Here is a 16,109-nt window from a genome sequence, read left to right as displayed (position 1 = left end):
TCTTATGGTTACCAGGGGATAGGGGGTGGGAAGGGATAAATATGGGAGTTTGAGATTTGCCAATGTTAACCACTATATATAAAAAGAGATAAACAAATTTCTTCTGTATAACACAGGGAACTATATTCAACATCTTATAATAACCTTTAATGAAAAAGAATATGAAAACAAATATATGAATGTATATGCATGACTGGGACATTGTGCTCGTACACCAGAAATTGACACATTGTAACTTCAATAAAACAAAACAAAACAAACAAACAAAAACAAAACAAATCATCCAATTTGAAGAACAAAAGAAAAAATGTTAATGAATAGACTTGGTGACCTACAGGGCAATACCAATGATCTAAACGTGTGTAATGGGAGTATCAGATTGAAAGGAGAAAAAGAACAGAGAAAGAAAAAATATTTGCAGGAAAAATGGAGGAAATGTTTCCAAATTTGGATTTTTTAACAAGTCAATTTATAGATCCAAGAAGCTCAGTGAAGCCCATGCAGGATAAACACTAAGAAAAATACAAGATGTATCATCATCAAAATACAGAAAAATCCAAAAATAATGAGAAAAGTCTTAACAGAAGCCAGAGAAAAAAATGTATTATATACAGAGGAACTATAATACAAATTCAAAATGAATTCTCAGCCAAAACAATGGTGACAGGAAGTCAGAAGATGAAGAGTTAAAGAGCTGCAAGAAAAAAGGGGAAAAAAACACACAAAAAACCCACCACTATCAACACAAATTCCTAAACCCAGCAAAATTACCATTAGGGGAGAGGGGGTAAAATAAAGACATATTCTGATAAATGAAATCTGAAAGAATTTGTGGTCAACAGACCTACACTATAAGAAATGCTAAAGCAACTCTTCAGGCCGAAAGAAAAGTGAAACCAAATGAAATTTCAGATTTACAGGAAGGAATGAAAAGCATAGAAATTAGGAAATATGTGGATATGTTAAAAAGGCTATTTTTTCCTCTAAGTTTCCTTAAAGCAAAAGTAGTAACGTTGTAGTGTATAGAGTTTATAAAGTTCATAGGAGTAAAATATATGACAACATTAGCACAAAGATGGAGTAAAAAAAATTACTGTTGTGAATTTCTTCCATTTTCCAAGAAGTGCCACAATGTTAATTTAACATGAACTATGATTTTTTTAAAAGATAGAAGAAAAAATTTAAAAGAATGCTAAAATATTCAATTCAACAAAAAGAAAGTGGGAAAGTGAAACTGGGTAATTAGTAGTCAAATTCATTTCATCTGCCTTCACTACTCAAAGTCATTTTAAGACTTGCATGTCCTCCAAGCAATGTGTAGCCTAAACTATAATTTGTTTGCCTAAGTTGTTTTCTGGGAACTTGGAGTCAGCTGTGTCTAGTTTGAGCTGAGCTGGTTAAGAAACTGGATAGGACCACTGACCTTCCAACTGGGCATGTGTGAGTGTCTGCTTGGTGACCTTTTGACACCAGAGGGCTGAAAACGCCACCCTCAGACAGTGCAAAGCACTTCCATTTTTGAACGTGCACCAGCCTGTAGTTTAGCGTACTTGTGCAGAAGGACCATTCCTGCACCTTTTCCAATAACCTTTCTCCGTGTTCCCCACGCACCCTACGCCTCAACTGCCCTGCTTGTTTATTCTTTATTCCATAAATCCCCTGAGCCCCTGCCTTCAGGGAGGCAGATCTTGTTCTCACATCTCCTCGCGTGGCTGCCTTGCAAATAAACCCTTTCTGCTGCAAATCTCAATGTCTCAGCATTTTGGCTTGCTGTGCGTCGGGTAAAACGAACCTAGTTTGGTAACAAAAGGGGTAAAGCAGAGGAACAAAAACCACATGTGACAAACAGAAAACAAAACAAACTGGCAGCCTTTAATCCAACCATATCAACAACTATGCAAAATGTCAATGGACCATGCACATACCCCGATTAAAGGGCAGACTGAATTTAAAAAGCAAGACTGAAAGATAATACTGTTTATGAAGGATGAAATTTGAATATAAAGACACAAACACATTGAAGGGAAAAGATGCATCATGCAAACAGTAAGTGTAAGAAAGCTGGTGTGGTCATATCAAAATCAGTCAAAGCACACTTCAAAGCAAAGAGGCATTTCATAATGATAAAGGAATCAATCCACCAGGAAGACATAATCCTAAATATGTATGCCTCTAATATTACAGCTTCAAAATATATGACGTGGAAACTGACAAAACCAAAGGGAGACAGAGACAATTACACAATAATAACTGGAAACTTTAATCCCTTTTTGTCCAATTGACAGACAAAGAGAAAAAAAAAGCAGTCTGACAGACACCCATCAAATGACTATTGTATCTGGTGTTCTCTTTGAGGCACCTAATGTCACTCAATATACACAGAATGAACTGGAAGATTTAAAATAATTCAGCATATTTTTTCCAATACAAATTTTTTATAAAATGCTGTTTTCTTATCACAATCTTATTTTCACAAAATTCTTGGAGCTGTTGATTTAGCTCACTCAATACATGCAGAGTGTTATGGACTGAACTGTGTTCCCCTCAAAATCCGTATGCTGAAGCCCGAATCCTCAGTGAGTCAGAAGTGATTAAGTGAAAATGAGGCTGTTAGGCTGGGCCCTACTCCAAACTGACTGGTGTCCTTATAAGAGGAAATCTGGGCACCAAAGAGTCACCAGTGACGTGCACGCACAGAGAGACCACCATGTGAAGAGACAGTGAGAAGGTGGCCGTCTGCAACCCAAGGAGAGAGGCCTCAGAAGGAACTAAACCTAGTGACACCTTGATCTTGGACTTCCAGCCTCCAGAACTGTAAGAAATTAATTTCTGCTGTTCAGGCCATCGAGTCTGGTTCTTTGTCACGGCAGCCCTGGTAAACTAAGACAGAGAGCCGGTGGTTGTCACACCAAATCACCAAATCAGACATTTTGTCAGAAAAAAAAATCTGACTTCGTTTATTAATTCAATTCAAAATGATTGAACTAATAAATTGACAGTTGATAAATTGAGTCACAATACGCTTATGCCACTCAATCATTTAGATATGTTTCTTGCTTTGGGATTTTTCGGAGTAATTTCGGGGGGTAAGCTTTGCTTCTTGGCTTGTTCCCCGAAATTCTTCTGAGACTGAGTTTGTATCAGCTGATCAGGAAGAAAGGCTCTGCCCATCCCTGGCGGGGAACTGCTGAGCCCTGTCACTGCACTTGTGGGATCTGGCGTCATGATGTCCTTCCTGCAGAACATCACGTTGCCTGCCGTGACTGTATGTGCGTGTGTGTGGCTTCAAACCTATTCTGGTTGTTAGAATCACTTCCTTCTTGAAGTAAAAGAAATAAATTCCCTGTTGACTGTGTTACTAGTAAACATTTTTCTTCCTCTTGGTTCCTGCCCTCCTGTCAACAGTTGCTAGGAGTTGAGACAAGCCTATTTCCTCATTCAATGTTGTGCGAATTGCCACTGTCCAAAGTGATACAGACATTCATAGTTGGGACCAGAACTAGAATCTAGGTTTTTCTGACGACACAGAAGACACTATTTCAACTACGTTTCTTGCCTATGGTTATTGGTCACTGGTTGGTAGTAATCCAATTTTCCAAAAGTTTTAAGATTAAAAGATTATTTTCTTTAAATTATTTTTAAAGTCTAATAGTTAAAAAAAAAAGCTAACCAAAATAATAACACTCACTATCACACTTTTATAAATGTCAGAACAGAGAGGAAAATGCATATTTATTGAGCATCTAGTATTTGATAGACTTGTACATAGCTTATCTTATAAACCTCATAACACTGAGTGTATTTATTATTAGGTAAATACTTTTCCCTACACTTGACAGAGCAGGAGACTGAGGATGAAAGAAGTCAAGTAATTAAAGTCTATTTATTCATGCTGTACGCTGGCCCCCATCGCTCAGTGGTCAAAGACAGCCCCGTGGAGCACCACTCTCCTGTTTCCAGTTGAACCTCTGCCACAATGTCTCAGTGAGTCCTTGGAGACCTCCCACACAGCAAGAGCAGAAAGGTAACCACCAGCCAGAGATACACAGTTCAGCTGCATCCAGGTCCCACATTACACCTGCACATCTGGTTGCTGATGCCAGACAGGGCACAAGAGCTGTCCCGTGTATCCATCAACCACCAACACATACCCATACAGTCCATACATCCTAATTCCAGCGCTCACACAGCTGTCAAGTTGCACCACCATCGTCTATGGGCCTGTCGACTGCCACGTGGCACCCAGTAAGTATTTTAAATGTCTGAAAATAAGAAGAAATCTTTAAAATAGCCCCAAAACTCACCATTTTTCTCAGTCCAAAATATTAGAGATTTACCTTTTTGAGGGAAAAAAAAACCTGAAAATAAATAGGCACTTTCTAGAGTTAAAAAAAAAAAAACCTGTAAGCAATGAGGCGTCACCGATCATACCTCAATGAAGTGATTTTTAAAGAAAGATCTCTACCAATTGTTTAATTCCGCAGTAGAACTGACAGGCAGTCTTCAGAAATGTTACATTATGAGACTATATTTTTAATTTTCTGAGCTCATCCTAATCCTGTGGTGACAGTAGGTTAAATTAAATTTTTAAAGTGTTAAGAGATTAAGAAATACTATTGTATCAGTGGCTTTTATGGCCTAACAGCACCTCCAAACAGGGTGACTTAAAATAACCAACATTTGTTTTCCACAATTCTGTGGGTTGGAAGGAATTCAACACGAACTCTCCAATAGGTAGCTCCGGTCCGGGTCTGCTCAGCTGGTGTGCGCTGGCTTGCTCACACACCCACAGCGCGCTGGAGTCGGACGGTCTAGGACAGCCTGGGTCCCATCTCTGGCGGTTGGCAGATGTCAGCTGGAGTGACACAGACATGACCACGTGCCCCTCTTCGTCCAGCAGCCTCGCTCAAGCTCATCCACACGGTTGGATCGGGGTTCCGAGTGCAGCCAGACGGCAAGCCCAAGTACACAAGCATTTTTCAAGTCTCTGCTTACAGCACATCTGTTAAATGTCCTGTGGGCCAAGCACAAATATACATGGCCAAGCCCGGATTTCCTGGGCGGAGAAACAGAATTAGCTTCTTGGCGGGAAGACCATAAATTCATATTGCAGAAGGGCATGCACACAGGGATGAAATAATCTGCAGCTATTTTTGCAACCTATCACAACTATCTTTTGAGTAATCTACAAAATACTCTAGGAATTTCCTCCTAATTCATTTAAAGGAATCGTAAGTATAATGAGTCATATATACATATGCCATCTAGTCAAAAGAGAAGTATTTTGCTTCTTTTCTTTAGAGGTGGTGCTAAAGCCAGTGAAGGAACGGTATTCCGGGGGCTTGAGCTCCTAAAAGGCCAGGTCCCTGTCTGCCTCTTTCTGTATCCCCAACGGTATGGCAACTTCATTTGAATGAATGAGTGTGTTTATTTCCTAAATCTACGGACATTAAAACAGCAAGACAAAAAATAATAATAATAATAAGGACTGCGGACTCTCACAGAGCTTCAATGTCATGACTTTCTAAGAATAAAAAGGGAAAAAATCACATAACATTAGAATATACAGTAATATACTGAGGCATACTTCTCAGTTTAATTGTATTGGTTTCTAGATCCTGGACTCTGTCTCCCATGTTATTTATAAACATAGCAGAAAAAGAACTGAAGGAAAAAAAAAACAAACAAGCCAGTGCATTTTCTTTCAAGGTTCTACATATTAAAAAGGCATTTACTCACAAGGCACATTCATTATATGCTGGTACTTGCCAGCCTGTCACCAAGAGAGTGAAAGGAAATGGACTTGGGGAAGGCAGAACGTAGTCCACGTAGGGTTAGTCAGCCCCCTGCCCTGGCCAGACTCTCTTGATGACAATTCTTTTGTGTCACCTGTGGGGCACCCAGTGACACCACGCTTGGAATGACCCTTATTCATCATGGATGCATCTTTGGTATCAGCTGGTCAATATAATCTCCCAAGAGGGAGGAGACAAGGGGGTAAATAAAATCGTCTAACTTTGCTGAAATATTCATTGGCTATCGTGTTCTATCACAAGAAATAATTCCTAAAGAAAAAGTGGACCCTCTCCAAAGAGAAAGAAAACACTCTCCCCTCATGTGCGGGATGAGGTGTGTTCAGGGATTTGTCAAGGAGCCATAAACTCACTTTTCTCTGGTCATTATCATAACGGGTCTTAGCCCAAACCAGTGAACTGAGGAAACTCAAGCCCTCAGGGAGTGGCTTTTAGCAATGGGCTGTGCTCTGCCTCTTTGTCATAGTCTCTTGTTTTGATTCTCTGTGGTGTGGAGGGAACTTGGGAGGGAAGAGAAGGGGAATTCTCAGTGACCTTACAAAGGAGTTGAGTCAGACCTCGGGGAAGTTTAGTTCATTGTGTTCAGATATATCTCTCCATCCTTTCTGTATCACACTCTTTCCGGTTCCTGCATCCCCAGATTTCCTTTTGATGCTAAGAAAAAACAACCCCTTCCTTAACCTTCTGGTTTCCTTGACCTCCTTCCCACAGCCACACGGGTCACATGAGTTCTCTTCCTCTAATTCTGCTCAACTTCTCCCAGCCCAGTAGGGAGCATCCAGTAGCAGCCCCCTGAGAAGCACAGCCCCCCAGCTCCCACTCACAACTACTAGGCAATTTCTAATGACTCCTTCCCTCCCCCCTCTGTGTGGACTGAAGACATCAGAAGAAGAAACAGCAACCACAGCATCCCCACTTTACAGGTGAGGAAACTGAGGCTCAGACAAGCTAAGTAAATTGCCCCAAATCACAAGCCTACTAAGTCAAATCATTCCTACCCTGAGTTTTGTAATCTTTTGCTCTTTCCACTGTCTCACTGTATCTCCTTTCTGTGCATCCAGCTTCTGAACATTGGGCCAGAATATGCCTGTCTCTGTCAAAGAAGAATTATCAGCTGTGGCTTAGACATACCCTTCATGCTAATCTCATTTCCCAGAAATGCCAGCCAAACTGCACCCAGATCTTGTGAATGCATGAAAAGTGTGGGGAAAAAAAACACTATGTGCCAGTGACACACAGATACTAAAAAATAGTCCAAGTGTGTTCATGAATAAATATGTCAACATCTCTTCTCCAACATCCCTAGACTTGCTCCCAATGGGAACTACAACTCTGGGGAAAATTGAATTTCAGGATCACTATGCATCATTGTTCTGTGCCTAATGAGAAAACGGAAAGACATTTCCCTTTCTACGCATCTTTTACTTGAGGAGTGAAATACACCGAAGGGATTAGCCTGGGTCTCTGCCTCCCGATCTCATATTCCCTCTGCCCATCAAAATGTTAAAGGGACTCAGCCATAAAAAAAGAATAAAATAATGCCATCTGCAGCAACATGGGTGGACCTAGAGATCGTTATCCTAAGTGAAGTAAGCTAGAAAGAGAAAGAAAAATATCATATGATACCACCATATGTGGAATCTAAAAAAAAGAAGGAAAAAAAAGAAACAAGAGGACGCTAATGAACTCATCTACAAAACAGAAACAGACTCACAGACATGGTAAACAATCTTATGGTTTCTGGGGTAAAGGGAGTGGGAAGGGATAAATTTGGGAATTTGAGATTTGTCAATGTTAGCCACAATATATAAAAACAGATTTTAAAAAAAAAATTTCTTCTGTACAGCACAGGGAACTATATTCAATATCTTGTAATAACCTTTAGTGAAAAAGATTATGAAAATGAAAATACATATAGCATTGTGCTGTACACCAGAAACCAACACATTGTAACTAACTATATACTTCCATAAAAAAAAGTCAAAGGCTACAAATATTTGTAAGATTCTTGACACTTGTTGCAGAATCACATTGTCAGTCATGCTTTGATAGGATTCTTAGCTGATTCTTCACATAAAGCACATAACCTATTCTGAAGGTATCTGGAACTTTTTCACAGTAAAAGGTGAATATATGAGAAAAGATAACTAACAGCGTTACCCATGCCCCACCTGAGAATTAAAATGTTAAGGGTAAAACTAGAGGAATCTAGGAGAGGCAATTTAGGGAGCCTCTGGGCATGTCTTATTCATCTCAGGCGTCTGTGTAGAAAGCCCCCAAAAGAGTCCCTTTTTATAAATGCAGCTGACTACCTTCAGAAACAAACCAAGTTTCAGGTAAGGCAAGGAGACAGAGGGGGAAAATGGAAGGAGGGCTGAAAGCACAGAAGAGATGATTAATAACCATTTAGGGAAGAGTTCTAGAGGAAGCAACAGGAAGATGAGAGGGATGAAAAAGAGGGCAGAAGAGGCAGGAACAGCTGGATTAGAGGAGAGAAATCATGGGGAATTAGTAAGAGTGGGGAGAAGATAAATACTCAGTGACTTACATTTTGGTGGTGACCAAGACCAATGGGCATACCAACTTACACAAAAATATCCTGATAATACCTTAATGCTGAAGGCTCAAATGGAAGTGAAATAGCTCTATGAGCTCATCTGGGTGATGGGTGGAGAATGAGAACATGGCAGTGGTCCTCAGCTCTAACTGCCCCCTTAGCATCTCCTGAAGAGCTTTAACAGTATACACATATCCAGGCCCCTTCCCAACCATTAAACTAGAATCACTGGGAACAGACTTGAACACTGGTAGTTTTTGGCAACGGTATTCTTTTTAAGATCCCTAGAGCTGAGAACCATTAACATATGGCAGTGGTTCTTTTCTTTTTAATATATTTTTATTGAAGTTTACAGTGTTATGTTAATTTCTGGTGCATAGCACAATACTTCAGTCACACAGGAACGTACATATATTCATTTTCATATTCTCTTTCACCATAAGTTACTACAAGATATTGAATATAGTTCCCTGTGCTCTACAGGATAAACTTGTTGTTTATCTATTTTTTATATATTAGTTAGTATCTGCAAATCTCAAACTCCCAATTTATCCCTTCCCACCCTCTTCCCCCTCTGGTAACCATAAGTTTGTTTTCTATGTCTGTGAGTCTGTTTCTGTTATGCAAATAAGTTCGTTCGTCCTTTTTATTTTAGGTTCTACACGTAAGTGATATCATATGGTATCCGTCTTTCTAGCAGTGGTTCTTAAACTTGGTCCTGGACTTCCAGCATCACCACAGCCTGGGAACTTGTTAGAAATGCAAATTCTCAGGCATCACCCCAGACGTACTGAATCAGAAATCTGGGGTGGGGCCCAGCAATTCACATTTCCACAAGCTCTCTGGGTGATGGTGAGGCATGCTGAAGTTTGAGAACCACTGTATCTGGGATGTGGTTGGAGTGGGGTTCACCTGCAACACAGAGGCAGCTATAGCTAAGCGATAAGTAACCCTTCATGGTGAGCAGAAGTTATGTTCCCAGCAGTATTTTATGAGACTTCTCACTGCCCCAATCTTTTTACATGTAATTTTTGGCAGTTTGATGGGCAAAAAAAAAAAAAAATTGTTTGTCTTACTTAAGATTGAACATTTTTCATATGTTTATGGTTAACATAAATCTTGAGTGCTGCATTTCAAATTGATTTCTGTGCTTTTCGTCTAAAATAAAAATAGAGACTAGCTAGTCACTGTTGAGTGGAGGGGCAAACATACTGAATAGTTGCAAGGGGGGTAACAAAAGCTCCAACTAGCCTGCTCCATGGAGGATCAAGACAGGGTTCCAGTGACCAGCTTTCAGCCCAAGAATGTGAACATGCACAACATTTGTTCATCGTCTCTATTTTTATAAAAAGAGAAAGGGAACCACTCTCCAAAAAGGTTAAGGGAAAGAAAAGTAAGAGGAAATTCCTCAAATTTAATAAGTTTAAATGCTGGCAGTATGTGGAGTAAAACACACACGGAAATGTGGTATAAATTTCCTGAAAATGTTAGCTGCTAAATGGAAGGGAGTCATGTTTCTGTATTTTCTTAAATATAATTTTGCATATTCAGGGTGGTCCGTGAGCTTTAAATAATAACAATTTGCTCTCCAATCTGGCCTCATTTAACTTCCTTTTTTCATTTTAACATCTTGAATTTCTCCCAGTGCTTAGTTTGTAATTCACTCAAAAAAGAAAAAAAAAGCTAAGAACAAACATATTTAGGGGGGAAAAAATAAAATAAAACAACAGCTTTGGGCTCAACTAACAAGTAAACCATTTATACAGAAAAAAGTATCTTTTCACTTCAAGACACAAACTATTAATTCAGATCTTTGTCATTGCTTACCTAGACCAGTAACTGTTTCCTTCCTCTTTTTATTGCACTCTGCTGCGAGATTCATCTTCCCACAGCGAAACTCAAAAGCTCTCGGTAACCTACATCCCCCACTGCTCCCCCATGAAGCCTAGAAGGTGTCTACCACAGACCGGCCACGGGGAATCAGCCATGGGGAGACTACAGCAGAGAGAGGAACGTATTAATTTTAAAAACTGAGAAGTCACTGGAGAGACTGAATGCCATCATCAACTTTGGGCGGAGAGGCATGCAGAGACAGAGTAATGGGTGAGACAGTGCTGCCAGTTTCTGCTCTGCCTCTCCCCGATTTCTTTTGGACCACTGCCCACCCTATCACCACTGGGAGTCAGCAGGCAGCAGCGGGAGCCCACATATGGGTGGGGGGAGGTTGACCAGCTGCCCCCATGGACTCACTCCTCCCATCCTCCTCCTGATCCTGCATAAGGGATGGCAGATCACCTATGAAAGAGCTGTCTTCTCCCTTTAAAACTTTAGAGGCGAAGGCTTCCCAGAGGAATGCCTAGCTGGGGACAAGGGGTCAGGAGCAACAGACGGATGGTTGACTGCAGTCCTGGTGTCCAGGATGCTCTCCCTGGGGCTTATCTTCTCACCTCTTCTTCAAATCACAGGGAAGCCATAAACTAGGGCATGAGCCTCGGTGTCTCCTCCTGATATCTGATAACTCTAAGGGAACATCAGCTCACAGGCTAAAAGACCTGAGGTTGGAACCACCATAGAAGGGAAACCACAAACAGCAATGGGGATCATATCAAGCAGAAATACTGGAACACACAGATTAAGAATTTAAAATAAACACAAGCAATGTTGTCAAAAAGATATTGGTAATACGAAGCAGGGGAATAGTCAAAAAGAGAGCCAAATGGAAAGACTAAGTATTAAAAAAAAACACTTAAAGAAAGAATAGTAGATGGGAAAAATAAATTGCAAAACTGGAAGAATGGACTGAGGAAATCTCCCAGAAGGCAGGAAAAAAAGGATAAAGAGATAAATATAGAAATTAAGAGGGAGGGTATAGCTCAAGTGGTAGAGTTCATGCTTAGCATGCAGGAGGTCCTGGGCTCAATCCCAGCACCTGCTCTAAAAATAAATAAGTAAACCTAATTACCTCCCCCACCAAAAAATAAAATAAAATAAAGTTAAAAGAAAAAGAAATTAAAAGTTAAGCAGCATGGAGGATAAAGGTAGACATGCTGACAAACTGAAACTAGGAATCCACGGAGAGAAAATTAAAGGCAGGGAAAAAATATTTAGGGAAATAATAAAAATAAATAGCCGTTGAATTAAAGAAAGATGAAAGAACTCAGATGGAAAAAACTGAGTGCCAAACAAGAGAGATTAACAACTCAGATACAGAGGGGAGGGTCTAGCTCAAGTGGTCGAGCATATGCTTAGCAGGTACAAGGTCCTGGGTTCATTCAATTCCCAGTACCTTCTCTAAAAAATAAATAAACCTAATTACCTGCCCCTACCCACAAAAAATAAAAATTAAACAAAAAGAACTCAGATATAGTATTGGGAAATTTAAGCATATCAAAGAGAAATAGAAAACTCTGAGAGCTTCCAGAGAAAAAGAACATCTCCCATAAAGTTATAAGAATCAGATTTCTTAACAGCAACACTGGAACCAAATATCTGGGGATTTTCCAGATATCATTCTGTTACTGATTTCTATTTGAACTCCATTGTGGTCTGAAAACACACCTTATATGATCTGAATCCTTTTAAATGTATTGAGACTTGTGGCTCAGAATATGGTCTGTCTTGAGCAGACAGTTTACCAAAGAAGATATACAGATGGCAAATAAGCACATGAAAAGATGTTCAACACAATTATTAGGAAAATGCAAAACAAAAACATAATACAATGCCTCCACACACCAGCCATATCCAAGGGTCACCAAGGGTACAGAAAAACTGGAACTCTCATATGCTGCTGGCTGGAATGTGATACGGTTCAACAATTCTGAAAAGTAGTTTGGCAGTTTCTCAAAAAGTTAAATGTACATCTACCATCTGACCCAGCCATTCCACTCCAATGTCTTATCCAAGGAAAAGGAAAGTGGATGTCCATACAAAGACTTGTACCTGAGTGTTCACAGCAAATTCACTGGTAATAGCCCAAACTGGAAACAATCCAAATGTCCATTAAGAAGTGAACAGATAAACCAATTGCAGTGCATTTATATAATAAAATACTACCCAGCAATACAAAGGAATGAACTACTGATACACACAATAACACAAATGAGCTTCAAAATCATTGTGGTAATAAACAAGACAAACAGAAAAGAGTTCATAATGTTTGACTGATTGACATTAAATTCTAGAAAATGCAACTAATCTATAGCAATGAAAAGCAGAGAAGTGGCTGCCTGGGGATGGAGAAGGGTAGGGAGGTGTGGAGGAGGATTACAAAACACCAGGAAAAAACTTTCATGGAAGGTGAATATGTTCAGTACCATGATTATGGTTGTGATTTCACAAATGTACACATGGAATAAAACTTACCAAATGAACCCTTTAAATATGTGCTGTTTATTGTACCTCAATTATACCTCAATCAGATTGTTAAAATGAAAAAAAAAAATTACCAGAAAATACTGCCTGAAAAAGATACACGAAATACAGACTCCAATTTTTTTAATTAAAAAAATGAGCAAGGAAAAGAGAATATAAAAAATAAGAAAAAACACATGTGTAATGATCTAGAACTAAAACTCCAGATAATATGCACACAGTGGTGGAGTGGACAAGCCAAAGGGATACGAAATGATGTAATCAGCTGGAATCCAGCCAGGAGGCAGAAACACACAGCTATTGTGAACAGAAAGCATTTCACATAATTAAGGAATTGCTGTCCAAGTTCTAAAGAACTGGAAAATCACAAAGGGAAACATTACCACCACACTAAGCCTTCTTTTCCCCAAGAGTGGAAATTTGTTCCAGTAGTAACAGTTGGGTCTGGCTTGTAGTGTTCCCAACATCCACCTCCCCGCCTCCACCCAAGCCTCAGCATGACCTTCAGAGGGCATGCCCCCTCCTCAGAGCTCTCAGTCTAGCTCTGCAGGGCTCCGCCTCTGAATTGACAGATTTCAATAATTTCAATCTCCTCTAATATTCTACAGAAATAGTGGGGAAATACGAACACCACTTGTTCAAGAAACACTTAGGGAATTCTCATGAAATTTTTAAAGCAAGATAATAGCGTTAATATAATGTTTCCCGCCCCCCCCCCCCCCCCCGGAAAAAAGTCCTTATCCTTGAGTCATGCTGAAATATTTACAGATGAAATAATATAATGCCTGTGATTTTTTTCAAAATAATCTGATGGGAGAAACTGCCAAAGAAGGCGGGGCTGTAGCTAAAACAAGATTAGACATGAACTGATCATTACTGCAAACGGATGATGCATAGGAGTTCATGATAATATTCTACTTTTTTATGTTTGAACTTTTCCACAATAAAGGGTATTTTTAAAAACATGCATACAATAGTATTCAGATAATAAAAATATAGGCAAAAAAGTATGAGCATCAGGTGCATTAGAAAGGTTGCCATTGGTGGGAGTGGGGATGGAAATCAGAAGTGAGAATAAAAGAAAACAGAATGGATGAATGAATGAACGAATGAATGAAGATGAAACAGAAGAGCCTAGCACAGACCAATGTCCAAACTGTGCTATAAACTAAGGGGTATAACTGATTCAAATTTCAGCACAATAGAGGGAAAAACAAAACCAAGTTCCAAGTCTTTTTTCTTTTCTTCCTTAAAAAAAATTTTTTTTTGTTTTTTGGGGGATAGGTAATTAGGTTTGTTTTTTCAATTTATCATTTTTCTTTTTAGTGGAGGTACTGGGGATTCAACCCAGGACCTCCTGCATCTAAGCACACACTCTACCACTGAGCTATACCCTCCCGCTGCAAAATGAAGTCCCAAGTCTTTAGACTGGCATTTTAGGTCTTCTAGATTTGGGTGTGACCTACCTTTCAAAACTTATTTTTTTAATCATTCACCTTCAAAATCTAACATTCCATCAAAATGAAATATTCACTGTTGACAATGAGCAGCCTGTTCTCTAACACCACGGTGTAGTTCCTAATAGTCCTACACCCTAAAACTCTGCATCCGTGTCCCAATCTCCACACAACAACTCTTCACTTCTCCTTCAAAGTCTAGCCCAGATATTGCCTCCCACTGTTGCTTCCCCAGTGCCCTTATCTTCCAGTGGAGAGAAATCTACATACAAAACAAAACAAAAACAAAAAAAAACCCATTTTTATCAGAATTTCGCTTAAATATTTATCCTTTTCTAATTCACACTACAGATTTTTTTATTATTATTATTACCTTCTGTTCTAAAGATCAAGCTCCTTGCAGTGTAGTATCCTAAGAAGGGTCCCAGCTGTGCTCATCTCGGCAGCCCAAGCTTAGCACTGTGTCTCAAATGTTGCAGGTGTCTCCTAAATGATCAATGAGGAAAGAAGAGAGAAAAAGTGGGAGAGAGGAAAGGAAAGGCTGGAATGAGTAAAATGAACTGAATTTTTCAATTCACTGGTTCTTTCAAGCGAGAAAACTGATACTAAAAAACCCCAAACCCCCTTTAAACCATAAAAATGATTTTGTAACAGAAGATGTCATCACTTTTATAACTTATTTCTCAACTATCTGGAGCTTCCTTTTTTTTTTTTAAGCACATATAATGCGTAAATCAAATGGCATAAAAGAAAGAAAAATGAAAGGTAAAAACTGGAAAACACGTTGAGAAGCCTTTTTCTTAGGACACTGGCTCGCTCTACGCCTCCACCAAAAGCAACATGGCAGGGGGCGTTTCAACCCAGTGCACTTGGAGGAGAGGGGTGCCTCCCACTCATTACTCTACTTCCCTCACCTGACAGGCTCAGCAAGCGGCAGAGACAGCCAGGGGGACAAAGAAAACCCAAGAGCCTTTTTATGGGAGGTGGCGCAGACCATTCTGAGTTCTAATCCTATGTGTGGTTCTCCTAGGTCTGTGACCTTGGGCAAGTCATTCAAGCTCCGGTTTTCTCTGTTGCCTTTACTAACTTTAAAATGGGGTGACGGCTAGTATGGTCCCCACTGTTACTGCTGACTACCTTTTCTCAGTTTTCTTTTAAATGCCTTGATGCCTTTGGCGGGGAGAGGAGGCCACTGCAGAACTTTCCTGTTAAGAGCTGGCACCGCCTGGACATTCTGCGCAGACCCGTCTCGGGAACGAAGGCGGGCCAAAAGGAGGGTTGAGAGGCCCAGGCCGGCAATAAGTAAGGAGGCGCAGCAGAAACCTCCCCCAGAGGCTTGGAGAACACCTGGCTTTGAGCGGAGCAGCTTCCAGAACAAAGCGAGCAAGCGCAGTTCCGCGTCCCGGACGTCTCGCTCCCGCACGCGGATGCCATTCAGGCTCCGATGACTGAATACCTGCCGGAGAAACATCCGGGACCTCGCCGGCTGCTTGGACTGGGAAGTCTCGCGAGATCGTCCCGGAGGCCGCTGGACGTGCAGTAGGCGTGGCCCAGACAGAGAGCATGTGGGTCCAGCGTGGTGACCCGAGAGGAGCCCCTTGAAATCCAGGTGTAAGGCACCCTCTCCCAGGAGTCCCAGGAGTACCTAGTAGGTGAGATCTGCAGAAAAGCGGGGGACAGGGGCACGGGCTGAGGTCACACAATCACATTCTGGGGAGAACCAGGGTAAGTTGGATATTAAAAATAACTGGTATTTCATTTTATACTGCAGATGGATGAAATCAAGACTTGCTGCTGACATCAGTATGTACATCATGCCGTGTTCTGCCAATTCTAAGCTGCCGTTACATTTGACCCTTGATTAAGGAAGGGGTTAGGGGTGCTGACCCTCCTCATAGTTGAAAATCC

General features: G+C 40.4%; 1 long non-coding RNA gene across 1 annotated transcript; it reads right to left on the bottom strand.

The window, feature by feature from the left end:
- Positions 1 to 3,710: 3,710 nt before the first annotated feature.
- On the bottom strand, positions 3,711 to 15,812 carry LOC116658321. Its single transcript, XR_004313663.1, has 3 exons — positions 15,339 to 15,812; positions 14,575 to 14,687; positions 3,711 to 5,014 (listed from the first exon to the last, which is right to left on the bottom strand). It is a non-coding gene; the product is annotated as an uncharacterized LOC116658321 (long non-coding RNA).
- Between the last annotated feature and the right edge of the window lie 297 nt (positions 15,813 to 16,109).

The sequence above is a fragment of the Camelus ferus genome, chromosome 20, assembly GCF_009834535.1.
Source record: "Camelus ferus isolate YT-003-E chromosome 20, BCGSAC_Cfer_1.0, whole genome shotgun sequence".
Taxonomy (NCBI): domain Eukaryota; kingdom Metazoa; phylum Chordata; class Mammalia; order Artiodactyla; family Camelidae; genus Camelus; species Camelus ferus.
Note: the sequence above shows the minus strand (reverse complement) of the source record. Positions and strands in the feature narration are given on the sequence as shown.